We start from the raw sequence: 19,246 nt of genomic DNA, 5'->3' as shown, positions 1-19,246 counted from the left end.
AACAAATTTGACAAAAAGCACGCAAACATGCACGTGAGGCTATATCCCGGCAACGGTTTGTCATATTGAGACCAAACTTGGAGTGTGTTATAACAAGCATGAACTGAGACTACCTGCTGTGTTTCGACACAGCGCCACCTAGTGGTCAGGAGATATGAAAAATGCATATTTTGGCTTATAACTACTGAATGGTTTGGCCAAAAATCACACAACTGGTCTCTTTAGATTCAGTGAGTCATGTCGAGTCGAATGATATCCAATTTTCCTGTGTCGGCCATTTTAGGCGTCGGCCATTTTGAATTATGTTTCAAAATGCTGTATTTTTTGAACGCAGCATCGTATCGTTTCGCAAATAATTACAAAAATATTCGGCTCCATGCCCTGAAGGTACTCAAAAAGTTTGGTGGCAGCGCCACCTTGTGGCCAATAGTTATAATGAAATATCACATAAACGCTAATAACTTTTGAATAAATTAGTCTATTAAAATTAAAATGGTCTCGCTATATTCTGTGGGTCATGCCGAGAGTATTGATACCAATAATTTGAAAATTGGCCTTACTTCCTGTCCGCCATTTTGCTTAATGTTGAAAACCTACTTTTTCGAACTCCTCCTAGACCGTTAGCCCAATTTTCACCAAATTTGACGTGAATCATCTTCAGACCATGCTGGCAAAAAGTTATGGATTTTGTGTCGATATACGTAACGGTTCTCATTTAGCGCATCAACGAATTTGCTGGAAGGGTGCCAAAATGCATTTGAGGCTGTATCTCTGCAACACTTTGACATATTTGCACCAAACTTTGTATGTGTCATCGCCACCTCACACTGACCATGCCACATAAATTTGGTAACAGCGCCACCTATTGGTCAAGAGTAATAAACCATTCATTAACCATGAGTAATTACACTTTTTAAAATGCTAATAACTTTTTAGTCCATTAGCCTATTGCAACGAAACTGGGCTCAAAATATTCCCTGGCTTATGCCGATAACATAGATACCAAATATGCCAGTGTTTACTGAAGTTCCGGTCCACCATTTTGATTTATGTGGAAAACCTACTTTTTCGAACTCCTCATGAACCGTATGTCCAATTTTCACCAAATTCGAATCAGATGATCTTCAGACTAGGTTGACTCAAAGTTATGGATTTTGTGTCGATAGACAAAACCGTTTTCGCATACCAAAGCGACGAAGTTGAAACACAATGACAAAATGACACTTGAGGCTGCATCTCTGGAATGCTGTGGCATATTAACACCAAACTTTGTGTGTGTCATTGAAAAGTCAAACAGAGTACACCAAATTGATTTCATAACAGTGCCACCTATTGGTCAAACTTTATAAGCCAAGTAATCATGCTACTAGAGGTGGTATTATGATTTTTTTTTGCCATTTCAATTACAATAATTCCAAAATTACTGTTATTGCTCATTAATGTATTTGGTGTGATGCTTCATGCCATGCTTAGCTCCTACATTTGCCGTTGGAGTGCTTGGCCCCGTAATTGCTGCTTGCAGCTATATTTATTAGGGGCCAAGCACCGAAGGTGCGAAGGCACCTATTGTGTTTGTTGGCGTTATTAGGGGCCAAGCACCGAAGGTGCGAAGGCACCTATTGTGTTTGTTGGCGTTATTATTATTATTCTTCCTCTTCTTCTTCCACCCCAAGTCTATGGTAGCCCATAGAACCGATTGCGGGAAAGTTGTATAATTTGGCACACTAATAGAGGACTGTCTGAACATTAACCGTAGCAAATTTGAAGTCTCTAACTCAAACTCTCTAGCGCCACCAATTGTCTAAACTTTCAAAAACTTGATGCTAATAACTCTTGAACCGTAAGCCACAAAATGAAAATTCTTTTTTCCTGTGATTCCTTGGCTCATGCCGAGTCGAATGGACACCGAAATTCAAAAATCGCAAGGCTTAGTTTTTTCGCTATCGTCAATTGTTCGTAAAACCTACTTTTTCGAACTCGTCCTAGACGGTTAGTCCGATTGCCACGAAAATTGGCTCAGATCATCTTCAGACCATGCTGGCAAAAAGTTATGGAATTCAAGTTGATTCGTCCAACTGTTGTCGAATGACACGTAAACAAATTTGAGGAAAAGCACGCAAACATGCACGTGAGGCTATATCCCGGCAACGGTTTGTCATATTGAGACCAAACTTGGCGTGTGTTATAACAAGCATGAACTGAGACTACCTGCAGTGTTTCGACACAGCGCCACCTAGTGGTCAGGAGATATGAAAAATGCATATTTTGGCTTATAACTACTGAATGGTTTGTCCAAAAATCACACAACTGGTCTCTTTAGATTCAGTGAGTCATGTCGAGTCAAATGATATCCAATTTTCCTGTGTCGGCCATTTTAGGCGTCGGCCATTTTGAATTATGATTTAAAATGCTGTATTTTTTTAACGCAGCATCGTATCGTTTCGCAAATAATTACAAAAATATTCGGCTCCATGCCCTGAAGGTACTCAAAAAGTTTGGTGGCAGCGCCACCTTGTGGCCAATAGTTATAATGAAATATCACATAAATGCTAATAACTTTTGAATAAATTAGTCTATTAAAATTAAAATGGTCTCGCTATATTCTGTGGGTCATGCCGAGAGTATTGATACCAATAATGTGAAAATTGGCCTTACTTCCTGTCCGCCATTTTGCTTAATGTTGAAAACCTACTTTTTCGAACTCCTCCTAGACCGTTAGTCCGATTTTCACCAAATTTGACGTGAATCATCGTCAGACCATGCTGACAAAAAGTTATGGATTTCGTGTCGATATACGAAACGGTTGTCATTTAACGCATCAACGAATTTGCTGGAAAGGTGCCAAAATGCATTTGAGGCTGTATCTCTGCAACGCTTTGACATATTTGCACCAAACTTTGTATGTGTCATCGCCACCTCAGACTGACAATGCCACATAAATTTGGTAACAGCGCCACCTATTGGTCAAGAGTAATAAACCATTCATTAACCATGAGTAATTACACTTTTTAAAATGCTAATAACTTTTTAATGCATTAGCCTATTTGAAGGAAACTGGGCTCAAAATATTCCCTGGCTTATGCCGATAACATAGATACCAAATATACCACGGTAAGCTGAACTTCCGGTCCGCCATTTTGATTTATGTTGAAAACATACTTTTTCGAACTCCTGATCAACTGTATGTCCGATTTTCTCCAAATTCGAATCAAATGATCTTCAGGCTATACTGATTCAAAGTTATGGATTTTGAGTCGATAGACAAAACCGTTTTCGCATACCACATCGACGAATTTGAGGCACAATGAGAAAATGACACTTGAGGCTGTATCCCTGGAATGCTTTGGCATATTGACACCAAACTTTGTGTGTGTCATTGAAAAGTCACACAGAGTACACCAAATTGATTTTATAACAGTGTCACCTATTGGTCAAGCTTGATAAACCAAGTAATCATGCTACTAGAGGTGGTATTGGTGTTTTTTTTTTTTTTTTGCCATTTCAAATACAATAATTCCAAAATTGCTGTTATTGCTCATTAATGTATTTGGTGTGATGCTTCATGCGATGCTTAGCTACTACATTGCCGTTGGAGTGCTTGGCCCCGTAATTGCTGCTTGCAGCTATATTTAGGGGCCAAGCACCGAAGGTGCGTAGGCACCTATTGTTTTCGTTGGCGTTATTATTAGGGGCCAAGCACCGAAGGTGCGTAGGCACCTATTGTTTTCGTTGGCGTTATTATTAGGGGCCAAGCACCGAAGGTGCGTAGGCACCTATTGTTTTCGTTGGCGTTATTATTATTAGGGGCCAAGCACCGAAGGTGCGTAGGCACCTATTGTTTTCGTTGGCGTTATTAGGGGCCAAGCACCGAAGGTGCGTAGGCACCTATTGTTTTCGTTGCCGTTATTATTATTATTATTCTTCTTCTTCTTCTTCCGCCGCAAGTCTATGGCAGCCCATAGAACCGTTTGCGGGAAAGTTGTATAATTTGGCACACTGATAGAGGACAGTCCCAACATTAACTATAGCAAAATTGAAGCCTCTAACTCCTACTCTCTAGCGCCACCACTTGTCCAAACTTTCAATGTTTGTATGCTAATAACTTTTGAACCGTAAGCCAGAAAATGGAAATTCTTTTTTCCTCTGAATCCTTGGCTCAGGCCAAGTCGAATGAACCCTAAAATTCAAAAATCGCAAGGTTTAGTTTTTTCGCTATTTTCAATTATTCGAAAAACCTACTTTTTCGAACTCGTCCTAGACGGTTAGTCCGATTTCCACGAAAATTGGCTCAGATCATCTTCAGACCATGCTGGCAAAAAGTTATGGAATTCAAGTTGATTCGTCCAACTGTTGTCGAATGACACGTAAACAAATTTGACGAAAAGCACGCAAACATGCACGTGAGGCTATATCCCGGCAACGGTTTGTCATATTGAGACCAAACTTGGCGTGTGTTATAACAAGCATGAACTGAGACTACCTGCTGTGTTTCGACACAGCGCCACCTAGTGGTCAGGAGATATGAAAAATGCATATTTTGGCTTATAACTACTGAATGGTTTGGCCAAAAATCACACAACTGGTCTCTTTAGATTCAGTGAGTCATGTCGAGTCGAATGATATCCAATTTTCCTGTGTCGGCCATTTTAGGCGTCGGCCATTTTGAATTATGTTTCAAAATGCTGTATTTTTTGAACGCAGCATCGTATCGTTTCGCAAATAATTACAAAAATATTCGGCTCCATGCCCTGAAGGTACTCAAAAAGTTTGGTGGCAGCGCCACCTTGTGGCCAATAGTTATAATGAAATATCACATAAACGCTAATAACTTTTGAATAAATTAGTCTATTAAAATTAAAATGGTCTCGCTATATTCTGTGGGTCATGCCGAGAGTATTGATACCAATAATGTGAAAATTGGCCTTACTTCCTGTCCGCCATTTTGCTTAATGTTGAAAACCTACTTTTTCGAACTCCTCCTAGACCGTTAGCCCAATTTTCACCAAATTTGACGTGAATCATCTTCAGACCATGCTGGCAAATAGTTATGGATTTTGTGTCGATATACGTAACGGTTCTCATTTAGCGCATCAACGAATTTGCTGGAAGGGTGCCAAAATGCATTTGAGGCTGTATCTCTGCAACACTTTGACATATTTGCACCAAACTTTGTATGTGTCATCGCCACCTCACACTGACCATGCCACATAAATTTGGTAACAGCGCCACCTATTGGTCAAGAGTAACAAACCATTCATTAACCATGAGTAATTACACTTTTTAAAATGCTAATAACTTTTTAGTCCATTAGCCTATTGCAAAGAAACTGGGCTCAAAATATTCCCTGGCTTATGCTGATAACATAGATACCAAATATGCCAGTGTTTACTGAAGTTCCGGTCCACCATTTTGATTTATGTGGAAAACCTACTTTTTCGAACTCCTCATGAACCGTATGTCCAATTTTCACCAAATTCGAATCAGATGATCTTCAGACTATGTTGACACAAAGTTATGGATTTTGAGTCGATAGACAAAACCGTTTTCGCATACCACATCGACGAATTTGAGGCACAATGAGAAAATTACACTTGAGGCTGTATCCCTGGAATGCTTTGGCATATTGACACCAAACTTTGTGTGTGTCATTGAAAAGTCACACAGAGTACACCAAATTGATTTTATAACAGTGTCACCTATTGGTCAAGCTTGATAAACCAAGTAATCATGCTACTAGAGGTGGTATTGGTGTTTTTTTTTTTGCCATTTCAAATACAATAATTCCAAAATTGCTGTTATTGCTCATTAATGTATTTGGTGTGATGCTTTATGCGATGCTTAGCTACTACATTTGCCGTTGGAGTGCTTGGCCCCGTAATTGCTGCTTGCAGCTATATTTAGGGGCCAAGCACCGAAGGTGCGTAGGCACCTATTGTTTTCGTTGGCGTTATTATTATTCTTCTTCTTCTTCTTCCGCCGCAAGTCTATGGCAGCCCATAGAACCGTTTGCGGGAAAGTTGTATAATTTGGCACACTGATAGAGGACAGTCCCAACATTAACTATAGCAAATTTGAAGCCTCTAACTCCTACTCTCTAGCGCCACCACTTGTCCAAACTTTCAATGTTTGTATGCTAATAACTTTTGAACCGTAAGCCAGAAAATGGAAATTCTTTTTTCCTCTGAATCCTTGGCTCAGGCCAAGTCGAATGAACCCTACAATTCAAAAATCGCAAGGTTTAGTTTTTTTGCTATTTTCAATTATTCGAAAAACCTACTTTTTCGAACTCGTCCTAGACGGTTAGTCCGATTGCCACGAAAATTGGCTCAGATCATCTTCAGACCATGCTGGCAAAAAGTTATGGAATTCAAGTTGATTCGTCCAACTGTTGTCGAATGACACGTAAACAAATTTGACGAAAAGCACGCAAACATGCACGTGAGGCTATATCCCGGCAACGGTTTGTCATATTGAGACCAAACTTGGCGTGTGTTATAACAAGCATGAACTGAGACTACCTGCTGTGTTTCGACACAGCGCCACCTAGTGGTCAGGAGATATGAAAAATGCATATTTTGGCTTATAACTACTGAATGGTTTGGCCAAAAATCACACAACTGGTCTCTTTAGATTCAGTGAGTCATGTCGAGTCGAATGATATCCAATTTTCCTGTGTCGGCCATTTTAGGCGTCGGCCATTTTGAATTATGTTTCAAAATGCTGTATTTTTTGAACGCAGCATCGTATCGTTTCGCAAATAATTACAAAAATATTCGGCTCCATGCCCTGAAGGTACTCAAAAAGTTTGGTGGCAGCGCCACCTTGTGGCCAATAGTTATAATGAAATATCACATAAATGCTAATAACTTTTGAATAATTTAGACTATTAAAATTAAAATGGTCTCGCTATATTCTGTGGGTCATGCCTAGAGCATTGATACCAATTATGTGAAAATTGGCCATACTTCCTGTCCGCCATTTTGCTTAATGTTGAAAACCTACTTTTTCGAACTCCTCCTAGACCGTTAGTCCAATTTTCACCAAATTTGACGTGAATCATCTTCAGACCATGCTGGCAAAAAGTTATGGATTTCGTGTCGATATACGAAACAGTTCTCATTTAGCGCATCAACGAATTTGCTGGAAGGGTGCCAAAATGCATTTGAGGCTGTATCTCTGCAACGCTTTGACATATTTGCACCAAATTTTGTATGTGTCATCGCCACCTCACACTGACCATGCCACAGAAATTTGGTGACAGCGCCACCTATTGGTCAAGAGTAATAAACCATTCATTAACCATGAATAATTACACTTGTAAAAATGCTAATAACTTTTTATTGCATTAGCCCATTCGAATGGAACTGGGCTCAAAATATTCCCTGGTTTATGCCGATAACATAGATACCAAATATACCATAGTAAGCTGAACTTCCGGTCCGCCATTTTGATTTATGTTGAAAACCTTTTTTGTCGAACTCCTCATCAACCGTAGGTCCGATTTTCACCAAATTCGAATCAAATGATCTTCAGACTATGCTGACTCAAAGTTATGGCTTTTGAGTCGATAGACAAAACCGTTTTCGCATACCACATCGACGAATTTGAGGCACAATGAGAAAATGACACTTGAGGCTGTATCCCTGGAATGCTTTGGCATATTGACACCAAACTTTGTGTGTGTCAAGTCACACAGAGTACACCAAATTGATTTTATAACAGTGCCACCTATTGGTCAAGCTTGATAAGCCAAGTAATCATGCTACTAGAGGTGGTATTATGATTTTTTTTTGCCATTTCAATTACAATAATTCCAAAATTGCTGTTATTGCTCATTAATGAATTTGGTGGGATGCTTCATGCGATGCTTAGCTCCTACATTTGCCGTTGGAGTGCTTGGCCCCGTAATTGCTGCTTGCAGCTATATTTATTATTCTTCTTCTTCTTCTTCCGCCGCAAGTCTATGGCAGCCCATAGAACCGTTTGCGGGAAAGTTGTATAATTTGGCACACTGATAGAGGACAGTCCCAACATTAACTATAGCAAATTTGAAGTCTCTATCTCCTACTCTCTAGCGCCACCACTTGTCCAAACTTTCAATGTTTGTATGCTAATAACTTTTGAACCGTAAGCCAGAAAATGGAAATTCTTTTTTCCTCTGAATCCTTGGCTAATGCCAAGTCGAATGAACCCCAAAATTCAAAAATCGCAAGGTTTAGTTTTTTCGCTATTTTCAATTATTCGAAAAACCTACTTTTTCGAACTCGTCCTAGACGGTTAGTCCGATTGCCACGAAAATTGGCTCAGATCATCTTCAGACCATGCTGGCAAAAAGTTATGGAATTCAAGTTGATTCGTCCAACTGTTGTCGAATGACACGTAAACAAATTTGATGAAAAGCACGCAAACATGCACATGAGGCTATATCCCGGCAACGGTTTGTCATATTGAGACCAAACTTGGCGTGTGTTATAACAAGCATGAACTGAGACTACCTGCAGTGTTTCGACACAGCGCCACCTAGTGGTCAGGAGATATGAAAAATGCATATTTTGGCTTATAACTACTGAATGGTTTGGCCAAAAATCACACAACTGGTCTCTTTAGATTCAGTGAGTCATGTCGAGTCAAATGATATCCAATTTTCCTGTGTCGGCCATTTTAGGCGTCAGCCATTTTGAATTATGATTTAAAATGCTGTATTTTTTGAACGCAGCATCGTATCGTTTCGCAAATAATTACAAAAATATTCGGCTCCATGCCCTGAAGGTACTCAAAAAGTTTGGTGGCAGCGCCACCTTGTGGCCAATAGTTATAATGAAATATCACATAAATGCTAATAACTTTTGAATAAATTAGTCTATTAAAATTAAAATGGTCTCGCTATATTCTGTGGGTCATGCCGAGAGTATTGATACCAATAATGTGAAAATTGGCCTTACTTCCTGTCCGCCATTTTGCTTAATGTTGAAAACCTACTTTTTCGAACTCCTCCTAGACCGTTAGCCCAATTTTCACCAAATTTGACGTGCATCATCTTCAGACCATGCTGGCAAAAAGTTATGGATTTTGTGTCGATATACGTAACGGTTCTCATTTAGCGCATCAACGAATTTGCTGGAAGGGTGCCAAAATGCATTTGAGGCTGTATCTCTGCAACACTTTGACATATTTGCACCAAACTTTGTATGTGTCATCGCCACCTCACACTGACCATGCCACATAAATTTGGTAACAGCGCCACCTATTGGTCAAGAGTAATAAACCATTCATTAACCATGAGTAATTACACTTTTTAAAATGCTAATAACTTTTTAATGCATTAGCCTATTTGAAGGAAACTGGGCTCAAAATATTCCCTGGCTTATGCCGATAACATAGATACCAAATATACCACGGTAAGCTGAACTTCCGGTCCGCCATTTTGATTTATGTTGAAAACATACTTTTTCGAACTCCTCATCAACCGTATGTCCGATTTTCACCAAACTCGAATCAAATGATCTTCAGGCTATACTGATTCAAAGTTATGGATTTTGAGTCGATAGACAAAACCGTTTTCGCATACCACATCGACGAATTTGAGGCACAATGAAAAAATTACACTTGAGGCTGTATCCCTTGAATGCTTTGGCATATTGACACCAAACTTTGTGTGTGTCATTGAAAAGTCACACAGAGTACACCAAATTGATTTTATAACAGTGTCACCTATTGGTCAAGCTTGATAAACCAAGTAATCATGCTACTAGAGGTGGTATTGGTGTTTTTTTTTTTTTTGCCATTTCAAATACAATAATTCCAAAATTGCTGTTATTGCTCATTAATGTATTTGGTGTGATGCTTTATGCGATGCTTAGCTACTACATTTGCCGTTGGGGTGCTTGGCCCCGTAATTGCTGCTTGCAGCTATATTTATTCTTCTTCTTCTTCTTCCGCCGCAAGTCTATGGCAGCCCATAGAACCGATTGCGGGAAAGTTGTATAATTTGGCACACTGATAGAGGACAGTCCCAACATTAACTATAGCAAATTTGAAGTCTCTATCTCCTACTCTCTAGCGCCACCACTTGTCCAAACTTTCAATGTTTGTATGCTAATAACTTTTGAACCATAAGCCAGAAAATGGAAATTCTTTTTTCCTCTGAATCCTTGGCTCATGCCAAGTCGAATGAACCCCAAAATTCAAAAATCGCAAGGTTTAGTTTTTTCGCTATTTTCAATTATTCGAAAAACCTACTTTTTCGAACTCGTCCTAGACGGTTAGTCCGATTGCCACGAAAATTGGCTCAGATCATCTTCAGACCATGCTGGCAAAAAGTTATGGAATTCAAGTTGATTCGTCCAACTGTTGTCGAATGACACGTAAACAAATTTGACGAAAAGCACGCAAACATGCACGTGAGGCTATATCCCGGCAACGGTTTGTCATATTGAGACCAAACTTGGCGTGTGTTATAACAAGCATGAACTGAGACTACCTGCAGTGTTTCGACACAGCGCCACCTAGTGGTCAGGAGATATGAAAAATGCATATTTTGGCTTATAACTACTGAATGGTTTGGCCAAAAATCACACAACTGGTCTCTTTAGATTCAGTGAGTCATGTCGAGTCAAATGATATCCAATTTTCCTGTGTCGGCCATTTTAGGCGTCGGCCATTTTGAATTATGATTTAAAATGCTGTATTTTTTGAACGCAGCATCGTATCGTTTCGCAAATAATTACAAAAATATTCGGCTCCATGCCCTGAAGGTACTCAAAAAGTTTGGTGGCAGCGCCACCCTGTGGCCAATAGTTATAATGAAATATCACATAAATGCTAATAACTTTTGAATAAATTAGTCTATTAAAATTAAAATGGTCTCGCTATATTCTGTGGGTCATGCCGAGAGTATTGATACCAATAATGTGAAAATTGGCCTTACTTCCTGTCCGCCATTTTGCTTAATGTTGAAAACCTACTTTTTCGAACTCCTCCTAGACCGTTAGCCCAATTTTCACCAAATTTGACGTGCATCATCTTCAGACCATGCTGGCAAAAAGTTATGGATTTTGTGTCGATATACGTAACGGTTCTCATTTAGCGCATCAACGAATTTGCTGGAAGGGTGCCAAAATGCATTTGAGGCTGTATCTCTGCAACACTTTGACATATTTGCACCAAACTTTGTATGTGTCATCGCCACCTCACACTGACCATGCCACATAAATTTGGTAACAGCGCCACCTATTGGTCAAGAGTAATAAACCATTCATTAACCATGAGTAATTACACTTTTTAAAATGCTAATAACTTTTTAATGCATTAGCCTATTTGAAGGAAACTGGGCTCAAAATATTCCCTGGCTTATGCCGATAACATAGATACCAAATATACCACGGTAAGCTGAACTTCCGGTCCGCCATTTTGATTTATGTTGAAAACATACTTTTTCGAACTCCTGATCAACCGTATGTCCGATTTTCACCAAATTCGAATCAAATGATCTTCAGGCTATACTGATTCAAAGTTATGGATTTTGAGTCGATAGACAAAACCGTTTTCGCATACCACATCGACGAATTTGAGGCACAATGAGAAAATGACACTTGAGGCTGTATCCCTGGAATGCTTTGGCATATTGACACCAAACTTTGTGTGTGTCATTGAAAAGACACACAGAGTACACCAAATTGATTTTATAACAGTGTCACCTATTGGTCAAGCTTGATAAACCAAGTAATCATGCTACTAGAGGTGGTATTGGTGTTTTTTTTTTTTTGCCATTTCAAATACAATAATTCCAAAATTGCTGTTATTGCTCATTAATGTATTTGGTGTGATGCTTTATGCGATGCTTAGCTACTACATTTGCCGTTGGAGTGCTTGGCCCCGTAATTGCTGCTTGCAGCTATATTTAGGGGCCAAGCACCGAAGGTGCGAAGGCACCTATTGTGTTTGTTGGCGTTATTATTATTCTTCTTCTTCCGCCGCAAGTCTATGGCAGCCCATAGAACCGATTGCGGGAAAGTTGTATAATTTGGCACACTGATAGAGGACAGTCCCAACATTAGCTATAGCAAATTTGAAGTCTCTATCTCCTACTCTCTAGCGCCACCACTTGTCCAAACTTTTAATGTTTGTATGCTAATAACTTTTGAACCGTAAGCCAGAAAATGGAAATTCTTTTTTCCTCTGAATCCTTGGCTCATGCCAAGTCGAATGAACCCCAAAATTCAAAAATCGCAAGGTTTAGTTTTTTCGCTATTTTCAATTATTCGAAAAACCTACTTTTTCGAACTCGTCCTAGACGGTTAGTCCGATTGCCACGAAAATTGGCTCAGATCATCTTCAGACCATGCTGGCAAAAAGTTATGGAATTCAAGTTGATTCGTCCAACTGTTGTCAAATGACATGTAAACAAATTTGACGAAAAGCACGCAAACATGCACGTGAGGCTATATCCCGGCAACGGTTTGTCATATTGAGACCAAACTTGGCGTGTGTTATAACAAGCATGAACTGAGACTACCTGCAGTGTTTCGACACAGCGCCACCTAGTGGTCAGGAGATATGAAAAATGCATATTTTGGCTTATAACTACTGAATGGTTTGGCCAAAAATCACACAACTGGTCTCTTTAGATTCAGTGAGTCATGTCGAGTCAAATGATATCCAATTTTCCTGTGTCGGCCATTTTAGGCGTCGGCCATTTTGAATTATGATTTAAAATGCTGTATTTTTTGAACGCAGCATCGTATCGTTTCGCAAATAATTACAAAAATATTCGGCTCCATGCCCTGAAGGTACTCAAAAAGTTTGGTGGCAGCGCCACCTTGTGGCCAATAGTTATAATGAAATATCACATAAATGCTAATAACTTTTGAATAGATTAGTCTATTTAAATTAAAATGGTCTCGCTATATTCTGTGGGTCATGCCGAGAGTATTGATACCAATAATGTGAAAATTGGCCTTACTTCCTGTCCGCCATTTTGCTTAATGTTGAAAACCTACTTTTTCGAACTCCTCCTAGACCGTTAGCCCAATTTTCACCAAATTTAACGTGCATCATCTTCAGAACATGCTGGCAAAAAGTTATGGATTTTGTGTCGATATACGTAACGGTTCTCATTTAGCGCATCAACGAATTTGCTGGAAGGGTGCCAAAATGCATTTGAGGCTGTATCTCTGCAACACTTTGACATATTTGCACCAAACTTTGTATGTGTCATCGCCACCTCACACTGACCATGCCACATAAATTTGGTAACAGCGCCACCTATTGGTCAAGAGTAATAAACCATTCATTAACCATGAGTAATTACACTTTTTAAAATGCTAATAACTTTTTAATGCATTAGCCTATTTGAAGGAAACTGGGCTCAAAATATTCCCTGGCTTATGCCGATAACATAGATACCAAATATACCACAGTAAGCTGAACTTCCGGTCCGCCATTTTGATTTATGTTGAAAACATACTTTTTCGAACTCCTCATCAACCGTATGTCCGATTTTCACCAAATTCGAATCAAATGATCTTCAGGCTATACTGATTAAAAGTTATGGATTTTGAGTCGATAGATGAAACCGTTTTCGCATACCACATCGACGAATTTGAGGCACAATGAGAAAATGACACTTGAGGCTGTATCCCTGGAATGCTTTGGCATATTGACACCAAACTTTGTGTGTGTCATTTGAAAGTCACACAGAGTACACCAAATTGATTTTATAACAGTGTCACCTATTGGTCAAGCTTGATAAACCAAGTAATCATGCTACTAGAGGTGGTATTGGTGTTTTTTTTTTTTTTGCCATTTCAAATACAATAATTCCAAAATTGCTGTTATTGCTCATTAATGTATTTGGTGTGATGCTTTATGCAATGCTTAGCTACTACATTTGTCGTTGGAGTGCTTGGCCCCGTAATTGCTGCTTGCAGCTATATTTAGGGGCCAAGCACCGAAGGTGCGTAGGACCCTCTTGTTTTTGTTGGCGTTCTTATTATTATTATTATTATTCTTCCGACTGGGCGTCTATGGCAGCCCATAGAACCGAATGCGGGAAAGTTGTAATGGTTTGACATTCTGATAGAGGACAGTGCCAACATTAAGTACACCAATTTTGGTGTGTCTAAGTCAATCCCTCTAGCGCCACCAACTGTCCAAAATTTCACTTTAATTTTGTTAATAACTTTTTGACCGTGAGGCCAATCATCAAAATTCTTTTTTCATCTGATTTCTGAGCTCATGCCGATTCGATTGCACCCTAGCAAGTCATTTTCCGTCACATAAATGTGGCCGCCATTTTGAATTTTTTGAAAAACCTACTTTTTCGAACTCGTCCTAGACGGTTTGTCCGATTCACACGAAAATTGAACCAGCTCATCTTCAGGGAGTGCTGACCAAAAGTTATGCAAATCAAATTGATTCGTCAAACCGTTTCCGATAAACGCTCAAACAAATTTTACGTAACGCTTACAAAAACAGTCGTATGGCTGTATCTCTGCAACGACTTATCCTATTCAGACCAAACTTGGTACATGTCATAACAAGCATGACCTGAGGCTACATGCTGCGTTTCGGCGCAGCGCCACCTACTGGTCCGGAGATATGAAAAACTGCTATTTTTGCTTATAACTTCTGAATAGTTTGTCCAAAAATCATAATATTGGTCTTGTTAGATTCAGGGCAACATGCCGAGTTGACTGATATCCAATTTTACCATTTCGGCCATTTTGACTGTCGGCCATTTTGAATTTTGTGCTAAAATGCTGTATTTTAAGAACGCATCAACGGATTGTTACGAAACTTGGTATGGGTCATCAGCACAATGTCCTGAAGGAGCGTGAAAAGTTTTGAAACAGCGCCACCTAGTGGTGATCTTCTTTTTTAAAATGCTTATAACTTTGGGTGTGGTCGACGTATTTTCACCAGACTCATCAAATTGGACTCCTGAAACCTTACAGAGTCCTACAATACCAAACATGCTAGGTTTCGCTTTACGGTTTGTGTAGCGTTGTGATTTAGCGCTTAAAAAACATTTGGCTATATCTTTGAAACCGCTTGTTTGATCGAGACGAAACCACCGTCAGAAGTTCGGAAACATAGGTCGATAGCTATACACCAATGCCCAAATGCAAAAATATTGATAGTAAGGGGTAGTACAATTCAATCAAAGTCAAGAGTCAGTCATTTTTTACGTGTTTTTTCATTTAAATGTCTATAACTCTGAAGTGAATTGAGATATTTTCACCAAAATTGACACACATATGTATGGGCTCACTCTGATGACACATAAAACAAATGGTTGGACTGAGCCTCTTGGTGGCGCTATAATAGAACACAACATGAAATTCCCATTGACTTCAATGCAGTTTTCTGAAATAGAATGCTATACTAAACAAATGCATTAGTGTAATATTACGAAACTCAGAATGTGCCAACAACACCATCCCCTGAAGGTACTCAAAATATTTTGAAACAGCGTCACCTAGTGTTCAAAAGTTATAACTCAATTTACATAAAGGCTAATAACTTTTGAATACATCTGGTTATTGACATGATGCTGGTCTTAATAGATTCCTTGGGTCAAGTCGAGAACATAGATACAAAGTTTCCCTTATTTGGCTGAACTTCCTATCCGCCATTTTGATTAATGTTGAAAACCTACTTTTTCGAACTCCTCCTAGACCTTTTGTCAGATTTTCACCAAATTTGACGTGTATCATCTTCAGACCATGCTGGCAAAATGTTATGGATTTCGTGTCGATATACGAAACGGTTCTCATTTAGCGCTTCAATGAACCTGCTGGAAGGGTGTCAAAATGCATTTGAGGCTGTATCTCTGCAATGCTTTGACATATTTGCACCAAACTTTGTATGTGCCATCGACACCTCACACTGACCATTCCAAACTAATTTGGTAACAGTGCCACCTATAGGTTACACGTGATAAGCCAATAAATCTTATTACTAGTTGTTGTGTTTATTGTTTTCAAGCCATTTTGCCTAAAATAATCTTAAAACACTTTTAATTACTCATTCCTGCCATTCGTCTGAAGCTTGCTTCTGTAGTGCTTGGCCCCGTTATTGCTGCTTGCAGCTATATTTAGGGGCCAAGCACCGAAGGTGCGTAGGCACCTATTGTTTTCGTTGGCGTTATTAGGGGCCAAGCACCGAAGGTGCGTAGGCACCTATTGTTTTCGTTGGCGTTATTATTATTATTATTCTTCTTCTTCTTCTTCCGCCGCAAGTCTATGGCAGCCCATAGAACCGTTTGCGGGAAAGTTGTATAATTTGGCACACTGATAGAGGACAGTCCCAACATTAACTATAGCAAAATTGAAGCCTCTAACTCCTACTCTCTAGCGCCACCACTTGTCCAAACTTTCAATGTTTGTATGCTAATAACTTTTGAACCGTAAGCCAGAAAATGGAAATTCTTTTTTCCTCTGAATCCTTGGCTCAGGCCAAGTCGAATGAACCCTAAAATTCAAAAATCGCAAGGTTTAGTTTTTTCGCTATTTTCAATTATTCGAAAAACCTACTTTTTCGAACTCGTCCTAGACGGTTAGTCCGATTTCCACGAAAATTGGCTCAGATCATCTTCAGACCATGCTGGCAAAAAGTTATGGAATTCAAGTTGATTCGTCCAACTGTTGTCGAATGACACGTAAACATATTTGACGAAAAGCACGCAAACATGCACGTGAGGCTATATCCCGGCAACGGTTTGTCATATTGAGACCAAACTTGGCGTGTGTTATAACAAGCATGAACTGAGACTACCTGCTGTGTTTCGACACAGCGCCACCTAGTGGTCAGGAGATATGAAAAATGCATATTTTGGCTTATAACTACTGAATGGTTTGGCCAAAAATCACACAACTGGTCTCTTTAGATTCAGTGAGTCATGTCGAGTCGAATGATATCCAATTTTCCTGTGTCGGCCATTTTAGGCGTCGGCCATTTTGAATTATGTTTCAAAATGCTGTATTTTTTGAACGCAGCATCGTATCGTTTCGCAAATAATTACAAAAATATTCGGCTCCATGCCCTGAAGGTACTCAAAAAGTTTGGTGGCAGCGCCACCTTGTGGCCAATAGTTATAATGAAATATCACATAAACGCTAATAACTTTTGAATAAATTAGTCTATTAAAATTAAAATGGTCTCGCTATATTCTGTGGGTCATGCCGAGAGTATTGATACCAATAATGTGAAAATTGGCCTTACTTCCTGTCCGCCATTTTGCTTAATGTTGAAAACCTACTTTTTCGAACTCCTCCTAGACCGTTAGCCCAATTTTCACCAAATTTGACGTGAATCATCTTCAGACCATGCTGGCAAATAGTTATGGATTTTGTGTCGATATACGTAACGGTTCTCATTTAGCGCATCAACGAATTTGCTGGAAGGGTGCCAAAATGCATTTGAGGCTGTATCTCTGCAACACTTTGACATATTTGCACCAAACTTTGTATGTGTCATCGCCACCTCACACTGACCATGCCACATAAATTTGGTAACAGCGCCACCTATTGGTCAAGAGTAACAAACCATTCATTAACCATGAGTAATTACACTTTTTAAAATGCTAATAACTTTTTAGTCCATTAGCCTATTGCAAAGAAACTGGGCTCAAAATATTCCCTGGCTTATGCTGATAACATAGATACCAAATATGCCAGTGTTTACTGAAGTTCCGGTCCACCATTTTGATTTATGTGGAAAACCTACTTTTTCGAACTCCTCATGAACCGTATGTCCAATTTTCACCAAATTCGAATCAGATGATCTTCAGACTATGTTGACACAAAGTTATGGATTTTGAGTCGATAGACAAAACCGTTTTCGCATACCACATCGACGAATTTGAGGCACAATGAGAAAATTACACTTGAGGCTGTATCCCTGGAATGCTTTGGCATATTGACACCAAACTTTGTGTGTGTCATTGAAAAGTCACACAGAGTACACCAAATTGATTTTATAACAGTGTCACCTATTGGTCAAGCTTGATAAACCAAGTAATCATGCTACTAGAGGTGGTATTGGTGTTTTTTTTTTTGCCATTTCAAATACAATAATTCCAAAATTGCTGTTATTGCTCATTAATGTATTTGGTGTGATGCTTTATGCGATGCTTAGCTACTACATTTGCCGTTGGAGTGCTTGGCCCCGTAATTGCTGCTTGCAGCTATATTTATTATTATTCTTCTTCTTCTTCTTCTTCCGCCGCAAGTCTATGGCAGCCCATAGAACCGATTGCGGGAAAGTTGTATAATTTGGCACACTGATACAGGACAGTCCCAACATTAACTACAGCTAATTTGAAGTCTCTAACTCCTACTCTCTAGCGCCACCACTTGTCCAAACTTTCAATGTTTGTATGCTAATAACTTTTGAACTGTAAGCCAGAAAATGGAAATTCTTTTTTCCTCTGAATCCTTGGCTCATGCAAAGTCGAATGAACCCCAAAATTAAAAAATCGCAAGGTTTAGTTTTTTCGCTATTTTCGATTGTTCGAAAAACATACTTTTTCGAACTCGTCCTGGACGGTTTGTCCGATTTTCACGAACATTGGCTCAGATCATCTTCAGACCATGCTGGCTAAAAGTTATGGAATTCAAGTTGATTTGTCCAACCGTTCTCGAATGACACGTGAAAAAATTTGACGAAAAGCACGCAAAAATACACGTGAGGCTATATCTCAGCAATGGTTTGGCATATTGAGACCAAACTTGGTGTGTGTTATAATAAGCATGACCTGAGACTACCTGCAGTGTTTCAACACAGTGCCACCTAGTGGTCAGGAGATATGAAAAATGCTTATTTTGGCTTATAACCTCTGAATGGTTTAGCCAAAAATCACAAAATTGGTCTCTTTAGATTCAGTGAGTCATGTCGAGTCAAATGATATACAATTTTCCAGTGTCGGCCATTTTAGGCGTCGGACATTTTGAATTATGTTTTAAAATGCTGTATTTATTGAACGCAGCATCGTATCGTTACGAAAATAATTACAAAAATATTCGGCTCCATGCCCTGAAGGTACTCAAAAAGTTTGGTGGCAGCGCCACCTTGTGGCCAAGAGTTATAATGAAATATAACATAAAGGCTAATAACTTTTGAATAAATTAGACTATTGAAATTAAAATGGTCTCCCAATATTCTGTGGGTCATGCCGAGAGCATTGATACCAATTATGCGAAAATTGGCCATACTTCCTGTCCGCCATTTTGATTAATGTTGAAAA

At 39.2% G+C, this 19,246-nt stretch overlaps 2 long non-coding RNA genes across 4 annotated transcripts in view; one reads left to right on the top strand and one right to left on the bottom strand.

Moving 5' to 3' along the window:
* Positions 1–19,246, bottom strand: part of LOC127964965 (uncharacterized) — a 30,320-nt gene that overhangs the window by 10,189 nt on the left and 885 nt on the right. The window contains exons 2-3 of one of the 3 annotated variants that reach the window (XR_008155194.1): positions 10,236–11,188; positions 1,964–4,235 (exon numbers count right to left, since the gene is read on the bottom strand). This is a non-coding gene — a long non-coding RNA (uncharacterized LOC127964965). Of the gene's footprint in view, positions 1–1,963; positions 4,236–8,250; positions 8,667–10,235; positions 11,230–19,246 lie in introns of those variants that run through there. The other 2 variants (XR_008155193.1, XR_008155195.1) reach the window with 2 other exon arrangements.
* Positions 4,231–18,239, top strand: LOC127964977 (uncharacterized). Its single transcript, XR_008155213.1, has 3 exons — positions 4,231–6,236; positions 10,199–11,919; positions 16,117–18,239. It is a non-coding gene; the product is annotated as an uncharacterized LOC127964977 (long non-coding RNA).

This window comes from Carassius gibelio, chromosome B9 (genome assembly GCF_023724105.1).
Source record: "Carassius gibelio isolate Cgi1373 ecotype wild population from Czech Republic chromosome B9, carGib1.2-hapl.c, whole genome shotgun sequence".
NCBI classification, from domain to species: Eukaryota; Metazoa; Chordata; class Actinopteri; order Cypriniformes; family Cyprinidae; genus Carassius; species Carassius gibelio.
The sequence above is the reverse complement of the archived record's forward strand: the minus strand, read 5'-3'. Positions and strand labels throughout refer to the sequence as shown.